The sequence below is a fragment of the Chrysemys picta genome, chromosome 5, assembly GCF_011386835.1.
Source record: "Chrysemys picta bellii isolate R12L10 chromosome 5, ASM1138683v2, whole genome shotgun sequence".
Taxonomy (NCBI): domain Eukaryota; kingdom Metazoa; phylum Chordata; order Testudines; family Emydidae; genus Chrysemys; species Chrysemys picta.
Genome location: NC_088795.1, coordinates 25,421,427 through 25,443,570, shown reverse-complemented (window position 1 = coordinate 25,443,570; position 22,144 = coordinate 25,421,427). Strand labels below are relative to the sequence as shown.

Below are 22,144 nucleotides of genomic sequence, written 5' to 3'. Positions count from 1 at the left end.
TGCTTAAATAGAGCTGGGCCCTTAGAAGAGGGAGAAGTAGAATTTCTGGTCCCTGGGGAGGGTGGAGAGGAAGTAGTTTGGAGTTGGCTGTGGTTAGAAAGTAGAGCTACAGGAGTAGGGTTAAAGCTGGGGGGCCTAGAGTGGAAAGGATCCCTGAGCTAGGGTCTGTGATGAGCCAAAAAAATAAGTGTGTGTGTGTGTGTGTGTGTGTGTGTGTGTGTGTGTGTGTGTGTGTGTGTGTAAAAAAGGCCAGCTTAAGTAATACTTGGACTCCTAACAGGAATAAGTCTGGGGGAATCAGCACCCTGATAAGGGGGAAGAATTGCAGTTGATCTCAGTGAGGTGAAGGACCATTTTGTTTGGAGTCAAGCCCCAGATGGGGTGAAGGAACCTGTTTTAACTTACAGCTGAGTCCCACAAAGGGACTGAACTGTTGTATGAGTTGGCTTGAGAGCTGAGTTACAAGGGAGTCTGGGGAAGAGACCAGCTGGGAGTAGGCCACCAGAGGAAGATGTGAGAGGTGAAGTTTTCTGCAATGCTGTGCCTAATGAGTCCCATAGCATTTATAGGAGGCATGAGATTTGCTTGATGCATAGTAGAAATGACATGGGGCCTCAAGGTTAAGGGATCATAAGTGGGAATCTCAGGGCTCTAATAGTAAACTGGAGGATCACCTCAAATTATTAAGATCCAGCACTCTTTATTCAGTGGAACACAGTTATAAATACCAGTATCAGATTCTGGAATATTTTCATTTATCATTTGAACAGTCCATAAAGATTCCAAGCATTTCCCAAGATATGAAATGTTCAAAGGATCAGATGCAAGAGATATCAAGAAATCTGTAAATTAAACAAAGTAACTATATCAGCAGTGGAACGGATCCTCCTGCTGGGTTAACCACTGATGAATTGGAAACTTTTGATACACATAGAAAGATGCTTCCATTTTTTGTGGTTTATCTTAATATATAATACGGCTCAACTCTGCATGACTAGGTGTTTTGCTATTGACTTCCATGGGAGTGGAATCAAGCCCTAATTATCTAAGCACAACTAAAGAAAATATCTCTAAATAGAGACCCATAGGAGGGGGAAGAGAATTAATTTAATTCTGCTGAGTTGCATTGAATCAATATGACTATTCAGAGTTTGTGGGCTTTGGGCCAGTGGAACTCAGCCACGATGCAGCACTGATGTATTTAGCCTTTTTGTGAGGAGTAGCAAGGATGCAATGTTTTCTGCAACACTCCTTGCTAACTGGCTGCAGAAAACCTGTCCTAAGAAATTATCACTGGTGATATCTCAGTGCAGGTTGGTCTTTGTCCTTAGAAGAAGGGGGGGGGAGGGATAGCTCAGTGGTTTGAGCATTGGCCTGCTAAACCCAGGGTTGCAAGTTCAATCCTTGAGGGGGCAATTTAGGGAACTGGGGTAAAAAAATCTGTCTGGGGATGGGGTTGGACTAGATGATCTCCTGAGGTCCCTTCCAACCCTGATATTCTATGATAAGAAATAAAATGTGGAGCATTCTAGATGCCAGCACATCAAACCAGGGTTGATAGTTGTACAGAGAGCAATAAACATTAAATCTCTCTCTCTCTCTCTCTCTTTCCTTCCTAACTTTCTCAGTGTTCTGTGAATGCAGTGGGAATAGGGTATGTGTGTCTACAAATAGGTAGGAAAGTGGAGAGAATGGAAAGGAGAGAGAGAGAGAGAGTTTGGATCTATATAAAAAAGATGAAAAAATCAACTGGAGAGTCTCATATAAATCTGGAGGAGCAAAGAGTGTTCACTAGTTTCTAAGTCATTGCCATGGCTGCATTGTCTCTGTGATAGGATTGTATAACAGAACAGAACAAGCTGTTAATGCATGGAAACTTTACAGACAAGATCTACATGGATCATTCTCTGTAACAGTTGGTTCCTGTAATGATTCAGCTGTAATTTGTTAATCCCTTTTTATTTCTGTTCCATGAATCACATCATATATTTCAAGCCTCCCCAAAAGTTCTCAGTTCAGAACATAACTAATTATTGAGCTTGATTCTGATCTCACATGCAGCAATGTAAATCAGGAGCAATTCCAGTGAAATCATACCAGTGTAAATCCAAAGTAAATTGGATCAGAATCAGGCCTGGTATATTTAACCTTCTTCCAAAATACTGTAATCTTCTTACTAGACAGGGCATTTTAGACATTGTGCTGACAGAAGTGGAACAAAGATAAAAATGAAAAAAAAGTTGCGTTACCACTGTGTTCCCCCTGTGCAAACTCTGAAAAGAAATTTATTTAACATTGTTTTTGACAAAGCAGCTATCCCACTAGCATCTGCCCTGAGTATACCCAAAGGCTACAGACCAATACACACAATCAGAGAAGATATAAGTAGTAAATGTAGTAAAATTTACCTTGACTTATGTAGCCAAGTCCAGAATTTATTCAGTAACAAGTTAGAAAATACCCGAGGTTGAAATTGCAGCTGAGCCCTTTCTCTCTGGACCAGCCAGGAGAAAAAACTTTGACAAAAAACCAGAGAAACTCTATAAATCCCTTCCCCTTTTATCTCTGCCTCTTTGCCTGGAAACTAATTCAAGCCTATTGGAGTTGAAATTCTGCTGCTCTGTCAACCAGTCAGTGTCTGAAGTGTGAGATGAGAATTCAGCGCGTTACATGAATTTTTCCTCCCCCCAGCAATGAACCATAATAGTTTTTGTTATAAATGTTTGCAGTACTCGGGGGGGGGGGGGGGGGGGGGGGGGGAGACATCCTCATGTGCAATTAGTTTCAATAGAACAAGACAAGACTCCCCTCATATGTACTCCTATGGGTATGATCATGTCAAGTTTTCCAATATTGGGCCAGATCTCTAGTTAAATTGGTGTAGTTCCACTGAAGTTAACACAGCTATGTCAATCTCCACTAGCTAAGAATCTGGCCAATTAACTCTAATTTTCAGGTTCATAGATTCTAAGGCCAGAAAGGACCACTGTGATCATCTAGACTGACCACCTGCATAACACAGGCCATAGGACTTCCCTGAAACATTTTCTGTTTAACTAGAGAATGTCTTTTAGTAAAACATCCAATCTTGATTTTAAAATTGCCAGAGATGGACAATCCACCACACCCCTTGGCAAACTGTTCCAATGCTTAATTACCCTCACTAGTAAAAAAAAGTCTTATTTTCAGTCTGACTTTGTTGAGGTGTTTGGATCTTGACTGTAACCCTGGATTGACACTTGACTAACAAAAGGCCAGATTTGACTCTCAGTTGTAGCAGTGGCACTATTCAGTAATACTGCTGCAGCCAATGGAGTTGCACTGAAATCCAGTAAGGTTCAAATTTTCATAAAAAGGACTTTCATTTCTTTATTTTATAAACATTTGAAAGTTTAAAATTGTAGAGATATTTGTTATCAGAATGTAGGAAAATAAGATATAGCAATTTTAGATGCATCATTGCATGAGTGTGTCTCTAAACAGATTTATTTAGGTTGATTGGATTGGCCAAAGTATTGGTAATGGTGCATGCAGCCTTTCATCTTTAGGGTCCTGATCCAAAGCCCATCGAATGTAATAGAAGTCTTTCCATTGACTTCAGTGGGTTTTGGATCAAGCCCTAGTTCTTCATTTCCAATATAGTCCATAGAATTGGTGACTGAATCAATTGAAATTCAAGAACATAGGATGCATTTGTGTTCCCTGATTGGATGTGCATAACTCTGAGGATCAGGTTTTCAGTGCAAATATCCGTGGTTATGTCTTGTTTCCGATATTCTCTTAAAATCCACTCTTGCTGTGAATGTTCTGCTAGTAAACTCATTGCTAGAATATTTGGGGAAAGCAAACATAAAAGGGGTGTGAACATGGTCAAAACAAGTTCTAATGAAAATTAAAAAATTCTAATGAATATTTACTTAAGTATTTGACCGCTCTGTTGAAAAATATTCCCTTTTCAGCAAGATAGCAAAAGCAAGCTAAGAAAAGACCACCCCTTGGCTTCAGCGTAGCAAGTTCAGAGTTCTCTCTGATCAACATGATGTGCAACTCCTTCTACTCACAAGCTTCAAATGCAACTTCCCCCATCTCTGCACTTTTTCTGCTTGCCTCTTAATACACAAAGCCCTTTCCTCCTGGCCTGACCGCTAGGACAGCCTTCGCAGGGTGAGGCAGGATCTTTTTCTTTATCCCAGTGAAGATTCAGTGCCTACAGTCATTTTGAAGAGTAACTCGTTAAAGAGATTCTCCCCCATTTACCAGGATCATTGTGTTACTCATTCAGCAATAACTCCCTAACTCCTCCTGCACTTACTGATATCCATCCTAGGATCCTCTCTATTGTCATTTAGGACAAGTCAGAGTGTGACAAAAACTCTGGCCAAAGTCTTTGGCATATCCACAACTTGCCTGTGAGTCATGCAGCAGCAGCAGTTTGAGCACCGCTTAGTTTACTGCTCCATACTTCTGAAATGCACTTGTATGGAATGGAAGTCATGCTTTCTGTGTATCTCTTGTTGCCGGGAGGGAAGTTTGTTTCCATGGTGAGGTAACCCTGACACAGTTGGCCAAAAATGGTCCTTTGAAAAAAGGACAAAAGTTCTTTGGCTATGGGCTGTCAGTCTCCAGGGCGTACCATGTAGCTATTTTAAAAGAAACAGCGAATGGTCCAATTCAGCAGATTTGTGCTAGGAATGGTAAGATAGACTGATGCATTCTCAGGGGCTGTTGTGAAGGAGAAGAAGGTTCTCCGTCTTTACAGATGTGGAAAGAAAAAGGTTTAAAACAAAACATTATGTTAAATGAACCATGTTGGCATATATATAAGGTATATGTCAGTATGAACATGATTAATTTGACATATATGTAGAGGAAGAGTGGAGGATGAAAGGAGTAACAACAGCTCCTCCCATCTGATTAGTGCACTGGCATTTGTGCCTGTCAGAGGAACAGAGATCACATGTTGAAAGCGAGGGGTGATGTTATACAGGGATTTGAATACAAAGAGGTAAATCATGAATTAGGTTCTTTGGGGAAAAGGGTGTTAGTGGAGACCAGTGAGGCTAGAGCTGACATACACATGTTTCTGACAAAATAATAGCATTTTAATCAGTTTAGAGTGAACTATCTTTAATGAACTCAGGACAAGGAAAGTGCCTTTGTCTGCACTAGTGTCCCATTTAACTGTGTCAGAATTTACCTTGGAATTACTTTGAGGTTCTACATTAATCACAAAGGGTGAAATTCATCCCTGTGCACAGAGCCCGTGCACCAAATAAGTCCTGTTTCAGCTCTATTTCGAGGATTTATGTGGTGCTTGGGCCTTGCATGAGTCTTCAAAATGGGGCTGAAATGGGATTTATAATGTGCAAGTGCCTTGTGCCAACCCTGTGAACAGGGGTGAAATTCACCCAAAATCCTTAATCCTATGCCAGTCAAAACTATTTTCCTTTAATATGTTAACAATTAAACAATCCCCTAATCCCAGGGCATGACAGTGATCCAGGACAGTATGACATTATGTTAAGTGTGGTAGCAGGTCTTTGTTCAACGCAGGAAGATGCATGAATATACTGTCTCAGCAACTGTCCACCAAGACAGAAATAAGTCTGAAGGTACTGGACTTTAGAGTTGTCCATGTCTTGGAAAATGCGTGGAGGAGATCAGCGCTGGCTGATAAATACCATACTCCAGGAGGCTTACCTGACTCCTGATACTTAGGCTGCAGTGGGAGAAGAGAGATGGGGGCAGATGGAAGGAAGCAAAGAAACTAGACAGAGAAATCTGTAGGAGCAAATCAAAATAGGAGATGGTAGGAAAGAAAGAGAAGGGAACAGAGAAATGAAAAATCCAATCTGTCCATAAGCATTGCTAAAACACATCTCACAATAGTATATAGACACTGAAAATAGAGGAAAAATGAGAAAAGGAACAGAAATGTTGATTAAATTGATGGTTTTCATTTCATTGTGAGGGGATGTTTGTTTGTGAGGGGGATGAAGAATTTAGACTGAAGAAAACAATTTCATTTCCCAGCTGAGTTAGCTGTACATTTGCACTGATAGTACTGCTATGTTCATTCAGATCATGCACACACAAGTGAGTGGTAGTGAGCCAGTTCACTCAGACAGCCACACCCCAGAAATTTACTTCCAGTTTTATGAATGAAACATGCAATGTTTGTTGTAACCCTATTCCTACTCACATTTGATTATGACTCAAATAGTCTGACACAATTAGAGTTTACAATTTTTTTTAGAACAGCTTAATCCAGACTGAATTGAAAAAAAAAAGTAAATAATTTCTGAATTCATACTACAGAATAAAAATATATTTCTATATGATGCTCCAAAACCTTATGGAAAGTTAATAATTTTCTATTAATCCTATATAGGAAATTTCACAGGTGTTGCCATAACCTTCCTGTGTCTTATTTCCCTATCAGGATAATAGTACTTATCTGCCTCACAGCACAGGGGCTTTGTGAATCTTAGTTCATTAATGGCAATGTCAGTGTTCATGCGCGTTCATTCCCTCATGGTACTTCTGTCATTGTTATTCTGGAAGAGTATGTGGACGTTATTTCAGACTTTGCCCATCAGGCTTCTGTAGAAGTGTATATATACAGGTATAGGTAAATGTAAGCCATGTGGGCTTCATTACCTCTCCCACTTACTGAGAGCTTGAGGAGTGGAGGGTGAGGGTGAGGCCAAATTTTCAACTGCTCAGCACCCACAGTTGGGGCAAGATTTTCAAAAAAAGCTCAGCATTCAGCAGCTCCCACTGACAGAAATGGAGAATCCTGCCCTCTCTTCCCTATTTAGAAACAACTGTCTAGCTTGAGTAGGCCAGGATGAGGGAGGGTCAGAGAAGGATGTAGTATAAGGTGATGGGCTATGTATTGTGGGCAGGGAGGTAGCACTGGAGAACAGAAGTAGTTGGTGCATCTGGCCAGTCGTGTCAGTTTCTCTTTGGAAAGTTCAGTTACATTACGAGGAATGAAAGGGATAAGTGTGGTTGTATACTTTATGTACCTTATCCCTGAGGAGTTATGAGAATGTCTTGTGTGCAGTTTGAAGTTTGTGGTTCTTTAGCCACTTGGACCTGAATTAATGAGAGAGACTTTCAAGAGGAAGTTCTCCAAAAGCTTCCCTTGCAAACATGAGTAAAGATTTTACCAAAAATAAACAAATGAGAAACTCCATTGTCCTCTGAAGAGTTAGTGTGGTAAACAGGCATTAACCATTGAAGTACGAGAGAGATGTTTTAATGTGGCTTTAATTGAAAACACTCACTCCAGTCTTTACCATTGATTGGAATGGGCACCTCCATAATACTGTGCACATGTATGGATAATCTAATAGAGATGCGTTGGATTTTCAAAAGCACCAAAGTGATTTAGGAGCTTTTAAAAATACTACAAATACAAATACTACTCACAGACACACTGTGTGGTGGAGAAAATGCTGAGGGGGGAGACTTTCATAGTCAAAGCATTGTTAAGAGTCCAACTCCCATTGAAAGTCAATGAGATTTAGGTCCCTAACTCCTATTTATGCATTTAGAAACCTTCCCCTGGACTCTTAGCTGACAGTGATTTGGGTTTATTATACACAATGGCTGACTCCCACCACTCGGCACTAATTATGTTGAAGGAATAAAGAAGTATTTAAACAATTAGGGTTGTGTTAGAGGGAAAACTTGTTGGGAAAAGTGCTTTGTCTGAAACTAGCTAGAATGTATTTGATTGCCATGGTACTTCATTCAGCAAGTGCGCCTTAATTCTTGTAGACAAACTTACCCATTTAGAGGGAACTGTATTTAATAAATAGCAGCTGCACAGTCTGTGGGAGGAGAAACCCCCATAAATAGTATAGGAAGTTAATATAGCCCGCCCCCAGATCACTCTGGTAATCGTGTATACACACACACACACACACACGTAAATGAACTGGTTAGCCTTTATTGGCAACATAAGACTAAGCTACACCACCAGCTACTGCTCCTGGACACCTCCTCACCTCTAGCTGGTGACTCACACAGCTTGCTCAAAATGAATTTCAACAGAACACAAATCAAAAAGAGAGAAAACACACGAAACACTAAGTTTTGGTCAGGCAGATTAGGAAGTAAATATTATAGCTGGAAAACGTGTGGTTAGATCCTGTGACCTTTCATAGAAGCAGTGGACTTTTAAGTAAATGTTGGGGAAAATTAATAGAAATGAATTTGAATTTATAAATGTGAGTATTTGCACAAGGATCCCGTTTCTAAGAATTATGCTTACCAAATTAGGGAACAGAAATGTACAATATTATGGAATCTCCCTCTCTGGAGATATTTAAGAGTAGGTTAGATAAATGTCTATCAGGGATGGTCTAGACAGTATTTGGTCCTGCCATGAGGGCAGGGGACTGGACTCGATGAGGTACCTTCCAGTCCTAGAATCTATGAAAATATGATCTGTGTCCAATTAAAATTAAAGAGCACTTGAATCTGAATTTCAGATACTAACAATGAACTCAGTGTGAATAATTGACCAGTCGAGTTACTTGCAGAAGTTAATCTGTGAATAATTTCAAATAATGAAAAAAGTGATATTTCCTTACAAAAAAAAATTCACAAACCGAGAAAAAGAACTCATCATATAAACTGTTTGCTACAAATTATTCATTCAGATGTTTAGAACCTGGCATCTGAGATAAATTACAGCAAAATATAGACTAATCACATGCAAATTTTAGTATGATGCAGGTGTTCAGATGTGAGGGTTTAGTTCAGGCCCATCTCTACTGTGACTTGGAGCTAAACTTTTTCATGGTTCTAAAATTCATTTTCATGAATACATAGATTATAGGGCCAGACGGGACCATTGCAATCATGTAGTCTGACCTCCTGCATCCCCCAGGCCATAGCACCCCCCTGGATTAATTCCTGTTTGTACTAGAGCATCATTCAAGAAAAACACCCAATGTTGATTTAAAAACTTCCAATGATGCAGAATCCACTGCAGCCCTTAGTAGGTGGTTCCAATAGTTAACTGTCCTAATAAAAATTTCTAGTCTAAATTTGTCTAGTTTCAGCGTCCAACCAATCTTGTTGTACCTTTGTCTGCTAGATTGAAGAGCCCTCTCAGTTTTCTGTGTCCCATGTAGATATTTGTCACTCCTTAACCTTTTCTTTGTTAAACTAAATAACTGAGCTCCTGGAGCCCTTTACTATAAGATGTTTTCCAATCCTTTAGTCATTCTGATGGCTCTTATCTGGATCCCCTCTAACTCTAGCAATTGACACGTTTCCCAGTAGTGGTTGCTCCAGTGTCAAATCGAGGTAATATAGCCTCTCCACTCCTATTTGATAGTCTCATGTTTTTACATCCACCTTTCTGGCTACAGCATCACACTGGGAGCTCATGTTCAGATGAGTATCCGCCATGATCCCCAATCTTTTTCAGAGTCACTGCTTCCCATAATAGTCACCCATGTACGTATGGCCTGCATTCTTTGTTCCTAGATGTCTACATTTAGGACCATATTAGAATGCATATTATTTGCTTGTGCCCAGATTACCAAGCAATACAGATCCACTGACATGTTCTCTTCAGTACTGATCACTCCCCCAATCTTTGGGTCATCCGCCATCTTTATTAGCAATGAGTTTGTTTTCTTCCAGGTTGTAGCAGGGTGGCCATTTACTGAGCACCTCCTCATGGCCAGCAGTCACTTTTCAGGCACTCATTTAGTTCAAAGGTAGTTCAACCAATCCCCTTCTGGGGGTCCAATTTATTGAGTCCTCTGGTACATACTGCCCTCTAGATCCCAAGCCTAGTTCAGTCTCTCTCCTCATAGTCCAAAATAAGTCTTTCATATAAAAAACAGATGCTCACAGTCCTCATCCCAGTTTGAGCTGGGCACAGTCCTTCCTCCCTGACGGATGATCTTTCTGTTTCTCAGCATTTCCTGCTTGGAGTTTGCCTTCCTCAGGCTTTCTCAGCAGCTGCCTTTCCTCTGTTGACTTAGGGCCCTCCAGGAGCCTTCTTACTACTGTCTACGGGTATAACTGCAGTTTCCTAATCTTCCCCCCTTCACTGCAACTTCTGGCTCCTTCTGTACTGGAATCACCTGATTTCTCTCCGGTGGGGCTTATTTTGTAACCAGGGTTGGCTTAGCTCCAATACTCTGTAGTCGATGGGGCAAGCCGCCCTATAACTCAGGTCGTTGATAAAAGTGTTAAATAGCATAGGGCCAAGACCTCACTCGAAACACACCCACTCGGTGATGATTCCCTGTTTATAACGCAACAGAGAGTCCTGTGGCACCTTTAAGCCTAACAGATGTATTGGAGCATAAGCTTTCATGGGTGAATACGCATGCGTCTGACTAAGCTTATGCTCCAATACATCTGTTAGGCTTAAAGGTGCCACAGGACTCTCTGTTGCTTTTTACAGATGCAGACTAACACGGCTACCCCTCTGGTACTAGAAACCTGTTTATAACCACATTTTCAGACCTATCAGTAAGCCAGTTTTTCATCTACTTAATGTGGGCCATGTTGACTTTGTATCGTTTTAATTTCTTAATCAAAATGTCATGCAGCATCAGTTAAAATGCTTTATGGAAGTCTATACATCAACACCGTTATCTTTATCAACCAAATCTGTAATCACATCAAAAAAGCCATTGTTAGTTTGACAAGATTTATTTCCATAATCACATGTTGACTGGCATTAACTATGTTACCCTTCTTTAAATGTTTACTAATCATGCTTTATTAAATGCTTGAATAAATGTTGTTTTTTTCATGTCCAGTTTTCAGACATGACTAGAAATAAAAGTTTTGGAGTTCAGACTTTGGCTCATTTCTAATAGAACTAGATAAGACGTGCATCAATGCACTGCCAGGCCGCTAGAAGGAAAGGACTGACAAAGTGGTAGAAGTCTTATTAATCTGCTTGTATATTTCTACTGATTAGAATGAGGTATCACACAGTTAATGGATATACAGGATGTAACTACACCTTCTATATGCACTTGTAACCTTTCCAAGTACAGCTATACGAGCTGAGCTCCTTCACTTGGCTGGGTTGCTTTTGACCACGCCGCCTACTCAAGCCAAAATTAAACATTAAAAAACGAAAGAGAGAAATAAACATCGTTTACAGCTTGGAAACAGTTTGCTCTTGTTAGGGGGAAACTATTTTAAAGTTCAGACTCAGGAATGGCTATTTTTGCACTTCAGCCAGACAGACTTAACTAATGGACTGTAGTTATTGTTTTGTTGACCAGATCTTTAGAAAGCAAAAAAAGAGGGAATCGAGATAGATCAGTGCTGCAAAGTTCTTATCTGTATCTGAATCTTTCCAGGGTTCAGAGGTGCCAAGATAAAGCGCTTTGTCACATTATTATAGATATGGGAGCCAGCTACAAATTCAGATCCGGATCTGAAATTTTTCCAAAGTACTGGAATGTGCACGTTTTAGTTTGGGTTCATTTCATAAAAATTCCCCAGTATCCACCCCTAGCAAACTTGAAAATACGGATATAGTAATCTACTGATCTGTTTTAATGAATAGGAGCAAATAGTGGGGCAAATTCAGATAAGCAATGAGAGCAATGTCATTAACACTAGTGGAGTTGCATTATTTACACCATCTCTCAATTTGGCCCACTGGTTTTAGAATTATTGAACACACCCATCTGAGAGGAAGTCAGCAATTTTCTGACCGGCAAATGAAAAAAAGACACACAGCAGAAAGTTATCCAGCAGCAGTCCCCATATGTGTGCTGGTAGATGTTTAAATGCATTGGGTCTAAAATATACTGTATACGGATGGTCCATGTCAATATTTATGAATGTAAGGCTTACTATGTACAGTGTTTTTCATCCTGACAGGCCATAAGGGGACTTCGCAATTTACATATGAGAGTCATTTCATCCAGCATTGAAATTCAGCTTCATGCAGGGTGAAATGCAACCACTGTTAGCAATGAATAGTGATACTTACAAAGTATAGGACAGGAAGTAAAGCAAAATACTAGATCTAATTGAAACTGCAGTGGCGATTTCTGTAAAGAGAGTGTCAATATTCAAATGGGTATTTGGCCGAGACACTGTGGTTAATATCTCAACTTTTGTGAAAAGTGTTTTGGGATCTTTAATGAGCACAAGCAGTCAGTCTTACTGCTTGTCTAATTGCAAAATCAGGCATAAAGAGAGAAAAATATTTCACTTTAGCTTAATCTATTCATTTTTCATTCATTGGGGGTGGGGGCAGAACAGTCTAGTATGTAGGGCTCTGGACTGGGAGTCGAGAGATCTGAGTTTGATTTCTGGATCTGTCTCTGACCTGCTCTGTGACCTCAGGCAAGTCACTTCATTTCTCTGTGACTCTGTTTCCCTTCTTGGCCTTGAGCTGATCTCCACACAGTTTCAGCACCGACTTAGCTAAACTGATTCTAAAACCAGGTCAGCTAAATTGGTGGAACTCCCCACCCTGGACGCACACATCAATTTAAGCTGAACTGATATAAACAACTTAAAATCGACGTGAGTGCACCCAAAACAAGGGAATTGTACTGATTTAACAAGATCAGTATTAGTTAAATCAGTGCAAAAACTGTGTGTAGATAAGCCCTTTGCTTGTCTTATGTATTTAGACTGCAAGTTCTTCAGAGCATAGACTATATAGAATAAAGGGCTCCGAGTCTCAGTTGGGGCCTCTAAATACTACTGTGACACAAATAATACATACTAATAACCTAGAATAAACATCTTTAGTGTCTAGTGACTAAAATAAGGGCCAGATTCTGTCACCTTTAATCATCCTGAGTAGTACATGACATTTTACCAACTAGTTATTTCTTATGTAGTCCCATTAAATCTATGGGCTTTTTCATAGAGTAATGATCACAGAGTCAAATACTAGGGCTGAATTTATTCTGTTACCAACATGTATGTAAGATAATCCTTGTGGTCCATCTTCATCATCTTCTGCAAACATGAGTCTCTCCTCTGAGGAACAGAACAATAGTTCCACATAAATGATGAACTACATGCATTTATTTAGGGCCATCTATTGTCGTAAATCAGACCACTCCCACTGATGATATAGGGGAAGACTTTGAAAGGTACAAATGGCAGCTGGCCCAGCTCTGCTCCCAAGTCCCACTGCAGTCTGAGGGAGTTTTACCTTATATTTCAATAGGAAAAGAGTTAAGCTAATCCCGAGGGCTTTTGAAAACCCCTACCATAGTGTAAGAGTCATTCGCTGCCCCAGATTTGCTTGTGCATTTCCCATTGATGTCAGTGGGAGTTAAACAGCTGGATCCAGGGTAGGTTTTATTACAGGTTTTGTACTGTTTATCAGCTCTGACTTATTCTCTATGTAACAGTGGTGGGCCAAACATGGTAGGAAAAATTAAGGTCTGCATGCTGACTTTTAGGGGTTTATGGAGGAGTTTTGCTGAAGCAGGAAGTCTTCAAGTCATTCTGATTGATTCCAAGCAGATAGTAGCTAGCATCTGGAATTAAACCATCCTCTGACCTGCCCCTTCCAAATGCAGCATTTTCAGAAAGTGCAAAGTAAATAATCCAAGTAAAGGGAAGTAAAAAACAAACTAACATAAGTACATCCCCTTTAATAAAGTCTCAGCGAAGGAGCAGTTGATGCTGGTTTAGAGCACCCTAACTAAGGGTGTGTCTACACGAGGAAGTTAGTGAGCAGCAAGCTAGGGTGTGAATTTTCAGCTCACTAGCTACTCCACACTAACTCCCTGTGTGGACACACTACTGCACACTAAGAATGCCCTCAGGTGGTTTAGCTTAGTATGCGTGAAAGTTTACTAAGCTGAAGTGCACAGGAAGTGTGTCCATGCTGGGAGTTGGTGTGGAGTAGCTCATGTGTGGTAAATTCACACCCTAGCTTGCTGCTTACTAACTTCCTCACGTAGACAAACCCTTAAAGTCTAATAAATTCTGTGGGCCAAGTCAGGCTAGTCCCCTGAGAGAAAGTGTCCCACACTCACAGCAGCCTTGGTGATTTCTTACCCCCCCTCCCCTACTCAGCTTCTGTTTCTGTTTCAACAGGCCAGCCCCAGACACAGCAGGGGTTCTGCTCTATTGATTGTTGATTGATCATATGCAATCCAATATGCAAAAGGCATATTATGGGGGGGTGGATGGCATGGAGATTGAAGCATAGGACTGGGAATTAAAATAGGTTTATTTCCGAGCTCTGCAACAGACATCCTTCAAGTAACTTTTGTCAAGTCACTTAATTTCTCTCTGTACCTTTGTTTCTCCATCAGTAAATTGGGGATAATAATCTTTACGTCCCATATAGAGGGTATTGTGAGGCTGAATTCAATGTTCATAAAGTGATTTGACATTCAAGGATGTCATGTTATAGGGCATAGTATTTTTATAAATTATATTACAAACAGGTGATTGTAACTGGAAAATATCTTCCCCAGTAAACCTCTACTTGATGAATAGAATGGATAACAGTCTTTATAATTGCATTGTTATGGATCCTGGAAACTAGAGAAACAGGAAACCAGTGTTGATCCATAACACGTTAAAAGCTCAGTACTAAAACGTGTACATGGTTTTACAGAGCTCAGTATGATGATTTCGGAGAAATTCCACTGAAAGCTTTGGAATATTCGGTAATTACTAATTACTATAGAATTATACACAATGATGGCATAAAAAGGAGGCTTTGTACACTCTAACTATAGTATCTTTCAACAGTTGGATCAATTGTTTTTCTTCTTTTGCTGCAAACATACAGGATGCTGGGTTTTTTTAATCTCGTACAAACACAAACTAACCAAGACCTCTCTGAATAAAGCTTTAAATACCTCTCATGTCTGCCATGAGACAAAACAACTTCAGCTTTAATAGGCACAGGATACAAGATGACTCATGAGACATAAGATGACTCCATCTCCATGGACACCTGTGCCAGTCTTCCCAGCTGTGCCAGCTCATGAAAGCGCATTGCTCAGGATTCCAAACAAAAGGATTTCGTTGGGAGCTGCTATGGAAAAGCAAAATCCTCTACTAACTCTTTACATTTTAATACAAAAATGGCAAACATTTTATCCAGGGCCTTTTGGCCTGAATGATCCCAAAATGCTTCATAAGTGTAACAAACTGATGTATGAACTAAAGCCCAAATTAAGAACAACCATACTGGGTTAGACCAGTGGTCCATCTAGCCCAGTATCCTGTCTTCTGACAGTGGCCAGTGCCAGGTGCCCCAGAAGGAATGGATAGAACAGGGCAATTATCAAGTGATCCATCCCCTGTGATCCAGGCCCAGTTTCTCGCAGTCACAAGTTTAGGGACACCCAGAGCATGGGGTTGCATCCCTGACCATCTTGGCTAATAGCCACTGATGGACCTATCCTCTGTGAATGTGTCTAATTCTTTTTGGAACCCAGTTATACTTTTGGCCTTCACAATATGCCCTGGCATTCTGCTTTCATCACACCACATCCAGCTGAAACTGCAGAGGGTACACAGGGTGTAGAACGTAATGAACGGTGTTTGAATTTATCAGGGGTAAAATCATTGAGACTTAGGAGCTTAAGTCCCATTTACAAGCTTTTGAAAGTTTTATCCTGTCCCCTTGTTATAATATCCCTATTCATAGGAAAAGGCTGACTGAATCTTTAATGATTTTTTTTTCATGCCCAGAGAGCAGCAACCCAGTACTTTCAGTCTCATTGATTTTTATTGTAGATTGAGAGACAAAAGAAAAAGAGAGAACTGACATCTCCATGAGAGAGAGCACTGTGCAAATGCGTCTTTTCTATCACATGCTGCATCTTGAACTTAAACTACACTCTAGATCAGGGTGCCTCATAGCCACAAGTAGGCAGACTCCTTAGAATCTGGAAGGTGCCATACACAGGAACCGGTCATTACAATTACATCACTGCATACAGCACAGTGATCACAAGTGGTCAAGGCCTGTGTTATGTATCTCATCCTAACGTGGTTCAAGCAGTACAGTGCTCCCTAACTCTCTGCTTCTGTATCACTTCAATGCTGACTGAGAAGAAGCATCTATATGAGTTCTTGTCTCCCACAAGTAGCTCCACAACTACCTGGAACGGAGCTGAAGCAATTGGAACATTTTTTGCTTTTCTGCAGAAGTCAGCCGTTCCTTGGATAAGTCGGCCCCTTGCGGTTTGCAGGGCCTAGAAGGCTGCAGATATCTTCTACAGGCAGGAGCGGCGCTAGGGTTTTTGGCGCTGTAGGCGGGGGTCCTTCCCCGCTCCCGGTCGTCGTCGGCAATTCTGCGGCGGGGGGGTCCTTCTGCGTTCCCGGTCTTCGGGGCACTTCGGCGGCGGGTCCCGGAGTGAGTGAAGGACCCGCCGCAGAATTGCCGCCGAAGACCCGGAGCGAGGAAGGACCCCCTGCCGCCGAATTGCCGCCCCCCCCCAAATCCTGGCACCCTAGGCAACTGCCTAGGTCGCCTAAATGTGTCTACAGGACACATATTAATGTTCTTTCTTCATCTCATTCTTTTCTCTGCCACATGTACTTGGAGCTTTGGCTAGTTGTTTCTTTTTCACAGATAAGTGAATACTGCATGGCAATGGCCTCCTGAAAGTCTTGTTAAATTTTTTGCCTCTGTGAAGCATATTTCATGTAATTTATGATCTTCTCTCTCAAGACAAAGAGCGAGCACTTGTGTGGGAGGTATGATACTTGTCATTCATGAATCTGTGGGTTTAAAAATATGACTTATGAAATGCCTAATGAGAACAGTTTTAGAAGGCATTTTACGCCCAAAGTATTTCAGTTTCTTAAGAGAACAAAAATAATTTGGATGAAATTTCTATTTAAAAACACAATCAAGTAAACACAAACAGGAAGTGGTTGGAGCATACTGAGACATGACAAACATAACGCTGTGTCCAGTGATGTCTGAATTTCATCTGTGTTATCCTGGCTGATGCCTTACAAGCCAGTTAGGGTTACAGATAAGTGGACTTTGAAAGGTTCATAAGTGTGATTCAGAAATGCACAGAAAACAATTGTTTTGTTTTATATTTTTGTGGCACAAAATTTGCAGGCATTAACGTTTTCTTTTCTGTATTCAGATCATTTCACTATTTTAGCTTCATTACAGGAGCTTTTTGATAAATTCTGGAGTATTTTCCATTATTCCATTCTTCTTTTCCTTCATCCTTATTTCACCTATGCAGACTGATTGCTGTTATGCCTTTCAGCTGTTTTCCTGGAGATTTTCTGCTTCCCATGCTCATGAGAGCTAATGCTGAGAATTGTACTTGTGATGTAAACTATATTTTAAAGATGAATGGAGAAAAACGTGTTTTGAAACCTATTCCTTTTATACAGACCCCACCACATTTTGAAGATTATCGGTAAACAGTCCTATTAAATTAAAAATAAGAGAGCCATTTCCACTTAATAGGGAAAAAATTGGATGTCTGTATTCCTTCATCCCCTGCACCCTGCCACCAATCCATTTTCATCCTAAAACATGTTAACCATAGAATGTTCATGTGTCTTATAATTTTGGAAATTAAATTATATCTTGGATGGATACATCCAAAACTAACAAGAACAAACAACCACCATAGAAGCGCCCACCAATTTGGAAATTGTTGGGTAGACAAAATTCCTGGGATCATTGAGTACCCTGGACTTGGCCTCAAAACACTGTCATCTTCTGGGTTATCTGAAATTCAGTCCACTGCTTTGGCCTATCTGCTTCAAACAAACCTTATGTCTTTTTAATAGGCTTTTACTAAGTTATCAAAGTTGTAATATTTGTTTTTAAAAAAACCTACTAGTCCTGTGCCAAATGACTTATAGAAACTTCAGATTTTCTTTCAGTGCTGAAAACCCAAAAATAGCTGTAGGGAGAGGAAAGAACTTGGGTCAAATTATAGTTTTACTATGGAATGTGGTGGTGGGAAAAAGAACCGTATGATGGAAACACAGCTTTTCCCTGTGCAAGCAAAGTTTTATGCTTCTGTGTACTTTAGAAGGAAGTAAGAGCCAAAAAAGAATAAAGACATCACATTGCCGGAAGGTATGACTGCTACCATCCTTTTCCTGGAAATTAGATATTTAGGTTGGCTTTTCTAGGCAGCAGACCCTATCATCAAAACGTGCATTTACAGTCAAGATCTCGCTGAATCCTTCATGTTAGCAGTAGATCCGTGCAAAAATTGAAACCTAATAAGAAGCCATACAAAACTCACCTACTTGTTATTTGGTTTTGCTAACAGATCTAAATTTAGAGATGAGGTTTGTTGAAAACTCCATGAATGCTTGCAAATATTTTGAGGACACCTGGGCTAATTAATGATTTGGATTAAAATCAGGCACAATGAGGGTTCTGTGGTTTGAATGTGTTAAGAGGTGAAACTTAACAGATTCAACTGAGTTTTGCTTTGAGTTCTTGGCTTCATACTAATCTGAAAATACAGACAGGCCAAAATCCCAAATTATTCAGTTTTGTGTGTATAGGGTGAGGGGTTGGGCAGGTTGATAGGGTCTGAATTTAAATCCCAGGATTGGAACACATATATAGATATGACCGATTTGATTGTGGGTTGAGTCCAAAACTGGAAGGGACCTATTTTCAGGTAATGAGTTTGATGTGACTGAAATATGGAGAGAATGGTTGCTCTCCTGAGGTGTCCATTATTCAACCTGGTGGAAATCTCCTTTCACAAGATTTCCAACATTCAGGAATCTCAGGAGCCCCGATGAGATTCCGTGTTTTGGCTCTAACTCGTTCAGAACAGCTTGTGAGATTCCAGCATCAGTTAACCCAAACCTAATCTTATATTTTAGATGAGACTTGGTCTCAGACCTCCAGTTCCAACCCTTGGCTAAACCCAAGGCCGGCTCCAGGCACCAGCTTGTCAAGCAGGTGCTTGGGGCGGCCGCTCCGGAGAGGGGCGGCACGTCCAGGTATTCGGCGGCAATTCAGCGGACGGTCCCTCACTCCGCCTCGGAGTGAAGGACCTCCCGCCGGATTGCCGCCGCAGATCACGATTGCGGCTTTTTTTTTTTTTTTTTTTTGGCTGCTTGGGGCGGCCAAAACCCTGGAGCCGGCCCTGGCTAAACCTAATCTGACCAATCTCATTGTAAAACTCAGGAGACTCATAACCATGAAAATGAAGTAAATGAATTCCTGCGAATCCAAACCACTGAGTTTCACATGGCTTTAGTTGCTGGCTGTGTACATTCTAGTCTAACCCATAGCATACACTTTATAACACCATGTATGATCTCATATAACTCTTTATGGCCAAGTAGCATAGATACACTGTGCATTCCTCTCCCAGCCCTAATTTTGCAACCATGCCTGGACCCCTATGACTCTATTTATACAATCAGTTCTAAAAGCACCACATGTACTTCCAGGATCCCAGAAAGCATGTAGTTTTTCACATTTGCATTCAAAGAACAAAATGTGGAACAAAATATGGAGGTTTCCAAGAAATTCAGTTATGCAAAGTGTATCTGACAATTCCCTGAACACAGTTTCTTCCCTCCATCCCTGTGTATTATCTTGATATCACCATTGACAGTGTCAGATACAAGTGTAATAATAATAATTTACCTTTTGCGTAGCACCTTTCATCTCAGGATCTCAAAGCATTTTACAAATGTTAACTGTGCCTTAAACACCCTTGTGAGACAGGTATTGCTATTAATCCTATCTTACAGATGGAGAAAATGGAGGGACAGAATGATGAAGATCACACCGTGAGTGAGCAGAACCAAATGTAGATCCCAGGAGTCCCAACTCACAGTCCTTATGCTCTAACTATTAGGCCTTGCACCTTCCTCCCAGAAAGGGAACCCAATAGAGGTGCTGGAATCTATTTGGACTTTGACATATGTTCGAAGTAGCTAGGGCAAAGGCAAATCTTAGAGTGGTAAATATTATTAAGAGCCTCCAAAGTTTTTTGGCTTTCTGATTTTTGGGGGTCTTTTTCAGGGGAATTCAGGCTAGAGAAGGAAGTCCTTATATGGAATTTCCCGTTGTTGTCTCTTGAGTGATGTCTTGCCGAAGAAACTGGTGTTTGCGCAATTTCCTTAAAGACGACCACAAAGTATACTGTATAATTACTAGCAGGAACAGCAAAGACAGCTCCAGTAGTTCCCAGACTTTAGTATAAACGTGCCTGGCTTGAAAAGGTGTGAGGTATTTGCTACGTGGAGGAGGAAGGCTCCAAAAAATGTATTTTCACTGGCCTAGAAATGTTTGAAAGGTGCATGTGGTGGAGACCCTTAGGAAAGATTCCTAAAATGGTTTGGGTTCCCAAGTTATTGTAAAAGCTGAAGCAGAAGAGATTCTTGTACAAGGCTGATACCCTCAAAAGGGAATTACAGTTTAAAAGAGCTGGTGGAAAACTGCAAGACTGTGGTCACAAACAATCATTTGAATACAGAACAGCTCTTCATGTTGGTGCTTCTTGTTGATTGCTATTTACAAATGCACAATTTCTTGGCAAATGGCTACCCTATGTAAGAAGAGGGAACTAGTGCATTAATAAGATTAGCTGTTATTCACTCATTATTTGTTGCTGTTTTGTTCAGCCATGCAGAAATAATAGTTGGTGAGGGGGTCCCATCATACCTATGAAAAGTAATTAGCAAATAATTGAAGTCAGCAGTTTGTGACTGATTCTGCAAACATTTACACGGGTACATAACTTTATGTCGGTGAGGAGTCCCATATTGTTCAGTGGGTCTCCTTGTGGAAACAAATGGAAGTGTTTGTGGGATGGGTCTATAATGCATCTTACTCTTAATTAATACTTTTAACTAGCTCTAGTCCTGAGCGAGAATAAAGGAACGACAGAAAAGTCTCCCAGTATCAAACTTCCCCACTTTGTTTAGGTTATGGGCTTCATAGCTGGCGAGAATATTGTGGGTAATAATTGGCAGATATGGTTAATGGCTAAGTGAGAAAAATATACAGGTCTTCGGGAAGTGGGAAACTTACAACCATTTATTCTGCCTCTGAGGCTACGTCTACACTTGGAGCGAGGGGTGTGATTCCCAGCATGAGCAGACCGATTCATGCTCGCTCTCTTTGCACTAGTGCACTCAAAGCAGCAGTGTAGCTGCAGTGGCACGGGGAGTGGTGAGCAGCAGCACGGGATAGCCACCCGCAGGGGGTCCAGGAGGGTTTGTACTGGGGACAGCTAGCCTGTGCCGCTGCTCGCCGCTGCTGTGCACGACTATTTTTAGCAGTCGAGCTCGATGAGAGCTAGTGCCAGTATGGCTATGCGAGTTGGGAATCACCCCCCTAGCTCTGAATGGAAACGTAGCCACATTCCGCTGTTCTAAAGCCCAGTGAAATCAATGGGAGTCTCTCTCTATTGCTGAAATACCTTAAGGCGACATTTAAAAACATACATAAACACACACTCGTATCAAATTCTATAAATCACACCATAAATACAAATATTAAATATAAAACTGGGCTTTGAGTAGTTTTCTGATATCCTGTGTCTCATCCTGCTCACTTTATTCCCAGGAATGATCCCTCAAACTCACTGGTAGGCTGCTCATATTGAAACGGCAGGCGAGATTTGTTCCACTCTATTATTTTATGCGGGACGACATTGCAATGCGCGGTTATCGTGCAAGGTAACAATGTGACAAAGCAAGATGTAGCATAAAACAAAAATCTGTCAGGTAGAATACCAACTACGCACTCTGAGTTTGGGCACATTTATTAAATGGTCAAGTGTTTGATAACAGAGGAGTGGAATAGAATTATTTTTTTGCACATTTTTTGAGCAGATTAAATTTACAACAGACTCCCAGGTGTGTGGTGGGATTACACAACATTATAGTGAGAGGATGCAATAACTATATTACATGGATATAGGACCTCACCCTGCAAAGACCTTTGCACCATGCAAGATGAGTAGTTTCATTGAAGTCAACAGGACTACTCAGTGCATAAAGTTAAAGCATACGCATACCTCTTTTCAGGACTGGGATCACAGAATGCAGCTGGGAGAAAAACTACACCAGACATTCTATATAAGCAAATTCTTAAAGAAAAAGGACTAAAGTAAGAATTAAAAAATCTCAGAAGCTTTTGGTTTCATTGTGGTTGAGCTGT

General features: G+C 40.7%; 1 protein-coding gene across 9 annotated transcripts in view; it reads right to left on the bottom strand.

Annotated features, from left to right (window-relative positions):
• The window catches only part of SPARCL1 (SPARC like 1), a 208,496-nt gene that overhangs the window by 26,221 nt on the left and 160,131 nt on the right, over positions 1 to 22,144 (bottom strand). For 2 of the 9 annotated variants that reach the window (XM_005292018.5, XM_005292019.5), the window contains exon 1: positions 2,409 to 2,695. The exons of the other annotated variants lie outside the window; for them this stretch is intronic. The gene's annotated coding sequence lies outside the window, so the exon portion shown is untranslated. Of the gene's footprint in view, positions 1 to 2,408; positions 2,696 to 22,144 lie in introns of those variants that run through there. 9 annotated transcript variants of the gene reach the window in all.